At 48.9% G+C, this 10,768-nt stretch overlaps 1 protein-coding gene across 1 annotated transcript in view; it reads right to left on the reverse strand.

The window, feature by feature from the left end:
• Positions 1-10,204: 10,204 nt before the first annotated feature.
• The window catches only part of LOC141990817 (acyl-CoA desaturase-like), a 35,155-nt gene continuing 34,591 nt past the window's right edge, over positions 10,205-10,768 (reverse strand). The window contains exon 7 of the mRNA XM_074958503.1: positions 10,205-10,762. The gene's annotated coding sequence lies outside the window, so the exon portion shown is untranslated. The remainder of the gene's footprint in view (positions 10,763-10,768) is intronic.

The following is a 10,768-nucleotide window of genomic DNA, read 5'->3' on the forward strand; positions in this document are numbered from 1 at the left end:
AGGAACAGCTCAGCACCATGTGAGATCTGGTCCCATATCAAATCAGCTGATATTCTGTGTCCTTAACAACATAGGTTCATCATAAAGCAGGGTTGCAATGGCTAAGCTGGTGGCGGATGACTAAAATTGGATACTACAAGTTTGGTGTCACTAGACAGGCTACTTAAGATACCTAGAACAGAGCCATCTAGTGGAGAGAAGTGATCATTACATGGAAGAGCCACTACAGAAAACTATCAGTGAATATTAACAGCAAAAGTTAACTGTCATGCAATGCGCAATATTAAGGTTGAGCCATTTGGCTCGGCAGTCTCCCCCAGAAACATTTTAAAGCAATATGAGCTTTTATTCAATCTAGATAGTACAAATTTAGATGACAAACTGTCGGGACACCTCTGTAGAGACAACTTTGTCCTGCAGGGATGGACAGAGCACAGGAAACTGATACATTTGTTAATGTAATGGGTACAATTCCGTTTTTTAACCTGACACTGTACTGGAACTCTACAGGCACAGTTATAGAGTATGGGCAAATTAATAACGGGCCAACTGATGACTGCTCTGTCTGAAGACACCCAGGGAATGACCTCCAGCTGAGACAGTTCTAGCACAGGAAATCAGCTTGAGCCCAGGAGAAGCCCCCTTCTAGCTCACCTGGTTCCTGCATGTCCTGAGAAGCTCAAGGGCAGCCTGTAGGACACAAGCCATCCAATCAGGGATTTAACTGGCTCTTTTTGCTCTAGTGTCCGGTCACCAATGGGGAGGCTCAGAGATCTCAGCCATGATATGCTGGCATGTTAAATGGACACCCCTGCTATATGTAAGAGGACATTAAGCAAATCTTCCCCTTCAGTCTGCAGTGGAATTAAGGCCACATCCAGTTATTTACAGTCTTTAATCCTAAAGGGCTTAATTACAGAGATAATGGAGTCAATGTGCTTTCCTCTTAAGGAGCAACCAATCTAAATTACCCTCACCTCCTGGAGACAGCTTTGCTTTCAGTCAAGGTGTTTGAGAGGTATATTAAATAAGATACACTTCTCCCAGGCCATGTATCCTCCGGCTCTGGGCATTGTGCTTCTTGTCACACTATCCTCTATGCCTGCAACACTCTCCCTGTGATAATCTGGCAAATGCCCTCCCTCTTCAGATCCCTCCCTCTAGCCCACCTCCTTCACAGAGTCTCCCAGAACCATCCCCTCTGTGGAACTGTCCCTGGGTCCTGTCTTGTGCAGGCCGAGCTCCTTGGGGAAGGGATTGAGACTGTGCGCGCTAATACACATTTCATAGCAAAGAAATAGTAGTAGTGTTACTAATCTTCAGGTCCCAACACAGAGAAGACTCCCAAGCCAATGGAGATCTGTACAAGAAAGGACAGAGTAAAAGCTGGGTTCTCCATATTCTTCTTCATTTCCATGAGTTGAAGGTAGCCACAAAGCAAACTTTAGACTGAATATCTAAACTGTCTGAGTCTCAAGGACATTTATCAGAATGTGGACTTATCTCAAAGAACAATGGTGAAACCCCCGGCTCCTGAATCATTTAAGAGTGAACTGGAAAAATCTCCCTGAATACACTGAGGAAAATCCTTCACTGAACAGGATAATAGATAATGCCTTTTCCAACTCTAATTTCTGTGAGCCCAGTGAAGACATTCCTAATGTCACAGGCACATACAAAGACCCTGCAGAGAGCAAAAGAGGAAGATAAAGTGTAAATACCCCCAGGCTTTTAATATAATCTAACATGATCCAATGACTCTGGCCTGTGTTAGACAGCTCAGACTAGATGATCACCTTGGTGCCTCCAGGTCTTGGAATCCAGGATCAATTCCGCCTCTTACCTGGAAAGTGGTGTCCAGGAAGAGAGTGGGAAGCGGAACAGCACAAAGGCGTTGTTCTGCCCCACAGGGACACAGCCAGCACCGTGCCCATTGGCCAGATGCACCGAGTCCAGGATCGGGGGGGGGGGGGGCAGAGTCACAGCCCGAGAGACCATGAGGGAGCACTGGCTGTCTGGAGTGCACTGTGCTGTCACTGAAAGGCAGGTGACAGCACTTAAGTCTGGAGATGAGGGGTCCTCAGCTGGAGTGAGGTTTATATGGTGTACAGAGCCTTTGCCAGTCTCGCCATCCAGGGTCATACCATACTCAATGCAGAAAGGGAGCAGGACCCTAGGCTACATGTGGACTGGAATATTTCCAAGGGCACCACGAGTCACCATTTGGTGGGTGCAGTGCCAGGATTAGGTAGGGTGTTTTACAGCAATGGCGCTTTTGCCCAGAACAGTTAACAGTCTAGATGAGGCCAAAGCGCGAAGAGACAGTTAATGCCTGACGAGGTAGGGACAAAGCGACAGGTCACAAGAATTGTATTAGCACCTGAACTTCACACGGTGTGTGTGTGTGTGATATGTAGTGTTTTCAAAACTGGGAAGCGAGTAGATGCCTGGGGAAGCCACGCAGAAAGAAGTATAGCAGCCAGGCAGGGGCTGGTCAGGGGAGGACGCGAGGCATGCAGGCCTCAGGTATGCAGTGGGGAGCATGTAGGAGTTTGAGTTTCCACAAGGTGTGAGAGGATGGGAAGAGGAGGAGATGTTGACATGGTGGGGTGGAGTAACGTTAACAGCAGGGACAGGACATGTGCGTAACAGAACTAATTGTGTGGCTCTGCCCCCTCTGGAGCCTATAGGCAGGTCTGTAAGTCCACCACTGCCTCTGGACTCACTGCCTCTTTAGCTCCAGTAGTAGACGTGCATGGTTTTAGATAGAAACCGATGCTGTCCACAGGCAATGATGTCCTTGGATAGGGCTGTCTGGGGACTGAATTTGGGGTCCCTAGCTGCTCCCACAACAGGCAAAGACCTAGCTGAAGTCCAGCTGGCCAGAGGCTGCAAGGGATGTGGTTATTAGAGTCACTGGCTTTAGCATGCTCAGACTCACCAGTGTTGCCATAGTAACCAGGATTCACCCTGTCACTGGGGATATAGCAACAGGTTGGCCCTTCCCACTCCTCCCAGGAAACACAGAACAGCCTGTCCTGGCTCTGATGGCTGCACAGTAGGGTTCAGACAAGTGAGGCCTACGGAGATAAACCTTGTAGATTAATCACATACCAGCAAATCAACCCCAAATAGAGCATTTGTTTGCATGTACACTAAAGGCCTTGGTCCTAAGAGGTGCCCAGCACCTGCAGTTCCCACTGAGACCCACGTGGTTGGTGAGCATCATGATACTGATGCCAGGTCTAACCTGTTTCCAATCTAGAGAAAAATCCATTACAGGTAAGATACAGTATGATGGGCACTGAACCTCCTGTGGCTGCATAGGCCTGCCATGGGACTTGCTCCCAATTTGGGTCCCGAGAGGACTCTGGACACTGGGCCTGGGGCCACCTGAGAAGAGTCCGGCTCTAAACCCTTCCTGCTGTGCTTGCTGGTGGACCTGGGGCCCAGGGAGGGAAGCGGGAAGGGTCTGGAGTAGGGTTGCCAACTGTCTAATCGCACAAACCCAGACACCATTGCCCCGCCCCCTGCCCTGCCCCTTCCCCAAGCCAATGCCCCTACCCTGCCCTTCTCCAAGCCCCCACCCCCCACTCACTCCAGCCCCCCTTCCCTCTGTTGCTCGCTCTCCACCACCCTCATTCACTTTCGACGGGCTGCGGCAGGTGGTTGGCATGCGGGAGGGGGTGCAGGCTCTTGGGCCGAGGGGTTCAGAGAGCAGGAGGGGGCTCAGGGATGGGGCAGGGGGTTGGGGTGCAGGAGGAGGTGTGGGCTCTTGGAGGGAGTTTGGGTGCGGGAGAAGGTGAGGGGTCGGGCTGTGGGCTGCGGCAAGGGGGTTGGGGTGGGGGTGGGTGAGGGGGTGTGGGCTCTCGGAGGGAGTTTGGGTGTGGGAGGGGGTGAGGTCTCTTTCTATAAGTCTATAATATATAACTAAACTATTGTTGTATGTAAAGTAAATAAGGTTTTTAAAATGTTTTAGAAGCTTCATCTAAAATTAAATTAAAATGCAGAGCCCCCGGGACCGGTGGCCAGGACCCGGGCAGTGTGAGTGCCACTGAAAATCAACTCGCATGCCACCTTCAGCATGCGTGCCATAGGTTGCCTACCCCTGGTATAGTATATAGAGCAGTATCAACAAGTCATTGTCTGTATGGAATTTCAGTTTGTGCTGACTTGGCTAGTGCTTTTCCTATAGCCTGTTGTAAAACTAGGCAAATACCTAGATGAGCTGATGTACTCCCTGGAAGACCTCTGAAGACCCCCAGGGATACACACTCCCTTGGTTGAGAACCACTGTTCTATAGGAACTGGCCTTTACAGGAGTGTTATGTTTACCATCACGCTGATTGCTATTGCAGCCACCAGAGGGCGCGCCAGGCCTGTGCTGCTCCTAGCTGCCACCATGCTCTCTGGCCAAAACTTTCTGAGGAGCCCGCTGAAGGCCCTGGGTGTTGCAGATGCTCAGGGCTCCTGACATCCTGGCTTGTATCCAGGTGGGAGCCCACCAGAGGCACTCGGAATTAGCAAGTGTAACCCGCACTCACACAGGATGGCACTTAGTCCCATTTTGGGGTGGCAGGGCCGCAGTGGGGCTGATGAGCCTGGAACAGCCTTGGCTAACAGAAGTGGGCCCTTTAGCTCAGGCAGTAGAGGCCCATGCTATTAGAACCAGAGGCCCCAGCTTTGATTCTGCTGATGGTGACCAACCCTAGTAACACAGGTACTCTTGAAAACATGTATCTCCAAGCTGGGGGACCCCTGAGGGCAGAAGAGATGGTCCTAAACCCACAGGCTTTAGTGGGTGGGAGGACTGGGAACACAATCACTTACTGGCCTTTCAAGATCACATTTCCTGCATGGATTCCGGCTTCCCAGACATGCAGCACAAGGTCCAGCCCCAGATTCAAATCCCAGCAGGTTTGACACAGTCCTTCATCCCCGCACAGTCAATACACTCGGATCTCATTTTCCACTTGCACTGGTGCAACATCAGTGCAGTTCTTCCTGCATCACCCCTCCCAGGGCCGAGCAGTAGGGCCAGCCCCTTCATCAAACATCAGGATTTAAGCCCCTCCAAATCATAAGATTTTAAAAGTAATAAATGTTGGATTCGTCTTATGTCCTTTGGTTTCTGAGCCTCTCAGATGCATTTGGTTCCTTTTCTCTGCAATCAGCAAAGCTAGAATCTTATTTTTTGTATGACAACTGAGATTCCCACCTAATTGCAGGATTCGAGAAGCTGGAACTTTAAGAGAAACACCAAATGTCACAAGATTTGCGATAACATTGCAAGAGTTGGCAACAATGGGAAGAGAATTGGAGCCCACTGAGCTCCAAGGAGCTCACTGCGCAGGGATCCTGGCTGCTCGGCATCGACATGAAAGATCCCACGACACTTCCTGAAAGACAAGGCCTTTGCCCTGCTGTCATTGGTTAAGATCTGCCCTTCTGCCTGAATGTGCTCTTTGACTGCTGCTCTTCATTGAGGGAGTGGCTGCGTTCAGTGGTGTGCAGCAGACCGTAGCCTGGGAAGGGCTTTGCGATCCACTGGAATTCAGCGAGTGCTACATACCCTAATAAAATCCATAGTCACCCAGACAACCACTGAGTGTCACCACTTGGCCTCTCGAACTTCATGACAGCAATGGGAAAATAGCTCAGATCCTCCTATTCCAAGAGCACTGGCCTCAAATAGGGCATCTGACACATGGTTGAGTAGCCTGTATTCTGTCCAGCAAAAGGCAGCTGTGACACATGTACAATAGCCTGTTCAACAGAACACACTAGCATATATACAGAGTTAATATTGTGCTTTTAACTCCATGTGATAGAGCTTTTGTTAATATGGGAGTCTCGTGATACCATGAACGAAAGTTTAAGGGCTCACCACTGTCATTCACACCAGCCGGGATTGATGAGTCAGTCGGTCTTTTCTACCAAATATTCAGTCCAGTAATCTCCAACAAACCCAGCTGGTGAGGACTTTGACTGGTGTTTGGGTCACAGGGTGAGAAGAAGACACCAAAGTGAACGTTCATTATGAAATACACTCTACAAATAGCACTGCTGGCAAAGTCAGAGCCAGTGCCCCTCCGAAATCTTAAACAAGAGCCACAAATGATGTCTGCTGTGGAACATTCTGTCTTCGAATCCTTGATCTCCTGTTGAGCTGTACAGAGAGCCCAGGGAAGCTGTTGTTCCATGAATAATAAGCAAGATTGGCCAAGACCTGGTGTTGGGTACTAGCCTAGCACTGCCTGATGCCAGCCTGATGCACGTTCACCACAGCTCCGGGTTTGATCATTCCAGGAAAGGCCTTACTGAGGTCCAACGCTCTCAGACAGGGTGTTTTCCAGCCCAGCAAGAACTGCCCTGACTGTCAGTCAGAGAGGTGTGCAGGCAGGTTGGAGAGGGTCTGCTCCAAACCTCAGTGTAATCAACTGAGTCTTATTGCTTAAGCCCCAGTTGCCTTTGCAAGGGTTACTTTGCCACTATGCAGAAGGTCAGCACAAGCGCTAAAGGCCACTGACGCCCTAAGGATAGAACATAAGCCTTGCGTGCTCGCTGCACAGAGGGAAATTCACCCAGGCTGCTAAATTCTGTTCCTGTACAGTGATGCTCTGATAGCATTTCTTACAGCTATGTGAAAGCGGTGTCTCCTGGAAAGAGTCCTCATTTAACGCCAGGCCATTTTACAGACCAGAAATTGTCCTGTGTGGTGAAACTTGTGGCTATTTTCACGGTGAAAACATTTGGAATGTTGAACTATGCGTGTCTTTTCCATACAAGCTGAGTTTTTTTCTCCACAGGCCTAAGAAGTGTTGACAATTTCACATATGTTGCCCAAAAAATGCAGTAGGGCTCAATTCTGGGTAGAAATGGACTCATTTTCACCTCAGAGCCAACCTGGTGTTTGAGCAAAGAGCCATGACCTGGCTTGTGTTGGGGTTTTTCTGTGGGGTGTAATTCAGCTATTTTCAGAAGTGTGAAAAGGGAATGAATTTGTTTTTGAGGTTTTTCTGAGTTCATTTACTTTCTGTGAAATCTGTTCTGGCTAGTCCATTTCCCTGTCCCTTCTGAACATCTCTGCTTTAGGTACTATCCCTTCTGCTCCGATTCTCATACTCTAGCCTCCAGAACAGTGGCATTATAGCTGCCTTTGTTTTCATTGTGTTATTATTATTATTTACTATTTGTATTGCTGTAGCATGACCCAGGACTGGGACTCAGGAGACCTCAGGACTATTCTCAGCTCTGCCACTGGTCTGCTGGGTGACTCAGGTAAATCACTTTCCCACTCTGTGCCTCAGTTTCTCCAAATGAGGGTGCTGATATTCACCTCCTTTGTAAAGCACTTTGAGATCTACTGAGAGCCAGGTATTATTATTGGGCTAGGTGCTGTACAAAACCAGACCAAAGGTGGTCCCTGAAGCTGTTCCTAGAGCCCCCATGACTCAGGTAAAAGGAACCAGAGAGGTCCCTCTAACCTTTGTGTATCTGTTGTGCAGTAATAGGGAATTGGATTAATAGCTCAGTGATCTGCCACTGTGAGCGGCTCCTATCTAAAGCCCAGTCCTGTGACCTGCTGAGCAGCCCGAACACTGCCTCAGCAGCACCTTGAAGAATCATGGTAGCCTGGGAGCGGGGCTTCCAATAAGAGGCAGCCAGTTATGTGGGAGAGAGGGAGCCTAGGGGCTGGGAAAGGCCAATGGGTGAAATCTCTGGAGGGGCCCAGCATCTGGTGGAGGGCTCGGGGCGGCTGAGAAAAGACATCCAGTAGGGCACTTGCAGGAGATCCCGAGGGGCCCCAGGGTCCTGGCGGCCTGGGGAAGAAGCTCTCCCTGCCAGCAACAGGGAAAGGCCTAGCTGGAGCTACCTGCAGTGAGGAGCAGGAGCAAGGCCTATAGAGGGGCTGCTCAGCCTGCGGGGGGTGGGGGTGGGGCGTAATGGAGTGCTGAGCTGGGAGAGGGAGCCTGAGAGGTTCTAGCTCAAAGCTGAACCGCTGGTTGAGGTTAATAACTCAGCCCGCAGAAGGGGAGAGTAATTTGAAAGCAGTTTGTAGCAGTGTCCTTGGTGGAGGAAGGCGGGAAACGGAGGCAGTGGCAGGTCTGATGCTAGAGGCCGTTGGCACCCACATGCCCAGACAGACAGAGCCTCTGCTCCGTTGTCAGCACCAGCTGGATCCCAAGCGTGTTGGTGGCGAGGGGTTTGATCAGCAAACAGTGATCGGAGCCACAACAGCTAATCCAGGGTTTCTAACTGTGTGGGCCTCTTGTCTCTGCCAACACCAGACACTTTCCTCACCAGCCCAAGGGCTGCAGGTATCCTAGGCGAAGGGAGCTCAGTAACCCTACGTCATGGTAGCTGCTGCAACGTTGGGACCCTCCTCTCCCTTCCCCCACTCTTGCCTCTCCCTGAAACAAGTCAGCCACCCAGCCTGGGTGAAAACGAACTTGCTGCCTCAGTCAAAGGATCCCTCATCTCATCTTTCCCTGCTCTGCCCTGCGATCTCAGCAGTTGGGCCATTCTACATCGACCCTCCAGTGTTTCTGGGCACAACGGGCCCCCAAACCGCTGGCACCTCAGGTGGGTACCCCCCAGTATATTATGATTTGTATGGCAGGAGCACCTTGGGCCCCAAACCAAGCTCAGGGCCCCGCTGTGCAAGGTGCTGTACACACACAGAGGTTAAGAGAGAGGCCTTGGCCCAAACAGCTCAATCGAGAATGTCAGGAGAAACAGAGAGGTCAAGTGACTTATCCGGGGTCCCAGAGCAGCTCAGGGCAGAAGCAGGATAAGAACCTAGATCTTGGACTCACAACCCGGTGCCCTATCTACCAGCCACATGGCCCATTCTGAGTGACTGTCAATGCATGGAATGCTTTGGTTCTGGTGGGGGTGGGGTGGGAGCGTGATTGCTGAGGAGCTGGGGCATCTACTTTCAGTAAGAGACAGGCACAAGGTGGAGAAGGTTCTGTAAAGCAAGAGAAGGAAAACCCTGGCATACCCAAGCCCTGTCTTGTTTGTGGAGCGTGAGTGTGTTTTTTTGTCACCTTATTCAAGCTCCTTCTTACCCTCTTAAATTTCTTTACATTGCATTTAATTTAATTACCAAAGCAATAGGCTTTACCATTCCAATTCCTGCTGGCTACTGTGGGGCAAGTGCAGTGATATGGCCACAGAGAACTTTCTACCTAAACCCCTTGTGACTTCTTAGACGTCACCAGGCCAGTCCATTCCCTGCATTATCCATGGCAAGCTGTCCTGCAGTGGCTCAAAGCACAGTGTGACCAGGGTCCCAGCGGGGGCCAGCTGAGGTCACTCAATTAGGGTGAACTGCAAAGAATGGGTCAGACAAATCCCAAAGCTGGTGGATAATTTAATACTTAGATTTACCAATCCAGCATAAAACAGCTTCTTAATTACCTCACTGGTTATTCAGGAGTCAATAATACAGGTCCCTTAAAGTACCCAGCCTCAGGCCTCCATCCAGGTACCCAAGTTAAATATGATGAAGATTCCTGTAAATCTTTTTTCATCATATAAAAGAAAAGGTTCTACCAATTACCTCCCAGGTTAATGAATATTCCAGATCTTACCCAAACACACGCTACAGCCAATTCTTATGAACTAAACTAAAATTTATTAAAAAGAAAAAGAGAGAGAGAGTGTCAAGGTTCCTTCCCCACTCTGAACTCTAGGGTACAGATGTGGGGACCTGCATGAAAGCCCCCTAAGCTTATTTTTACCAGCTTAGGTTAAAACCTCCCCAAGGTACAAACTATTTTACCTTTTGCCCTTGGACTTTATTACTGCCACCACCAAGCGTCTAACAGATATATAACCGGGAAAGAGCCCGCTTGGAAATGTCTTTCCCCCAAAAATCCTCCCCAAACCCTACACCCCCTTTCCTGGGGAAAGCTTGATAAAAATCCTCACCAATTTGCATAGGTGAACACAGACCCAAACCCTTGGATCTTAAGAACAATGAAAAAGCAATCAGGTTCTTAAAAGAAGAATTTTAATTGAAGAAAAAAAGTAAAAGAATCACTTCTGTAAAATCAGGATGGTAAATACCTTACAGGGTAATCAGATTCAAAACATAGAGAATCCCTCTAGGCAAAACCTTAAGTTACAAAAAGACACAAAAACAGGAATATACATTCCATTCAGCACAGCTATTTTATCAGCCATTTAAACAAAACAGAATCTAACGCATATCTAGCTAGATTACTTACTAAGTTCTAAGACTCCATTCCTTTTCTGTTCCCGGCAAAAGCATCACACAGACAGAGAGAGCCTTTGTTTCTCCCCCCTCTCCAGCTTTGAAAATATCTTGTCTCCTCATTGGTCATTTTGGTCAGGTGCCAGCGAGGTTATCTTAGCTTCTTAACCCTTTACAAGTGAAAGGGTTTTTCCTCTGGCCAGGAGGGATTTTAAAGGTGTTTACCCTTCCCTTTATATTTATGACAGAGAGTATGGTTAAAAGATTAATATACATACAGACATGAGCTTAATTCTTGAGGTTCAGATACATAACGGATATGGTGAGCTTTGTAGTTGCAAAGAGTTCTTTCAGAAATAGTTCATGGTTACAGTCCAATGTCCAATATCATATTCAGGGCGGACCAGTCAGCACTGGGATCCCAGTCTGGTGGCTTAAGCTTCCCCTGATGAAGCATCAAGCAGATCTGGGATGAACAAGATCAGGACCCAAGGATCTTTTATACAGTTGCATGTCTTCTTTGACAATTTGGAGTCCCTTGGG

This window comes from Natator depressus, chromosome 7, assembly GCF_965152275.1.
Source record: "Natator depressus isolate rNatDep1 chromosome 7, rNatDep2.hap1, whole genome shotgun sequence".
Lineage (NCBI taxonomy): Eukaryota > Metazoa > Chordata > Testudines > Cheloniidae > Natator > Natator depressus.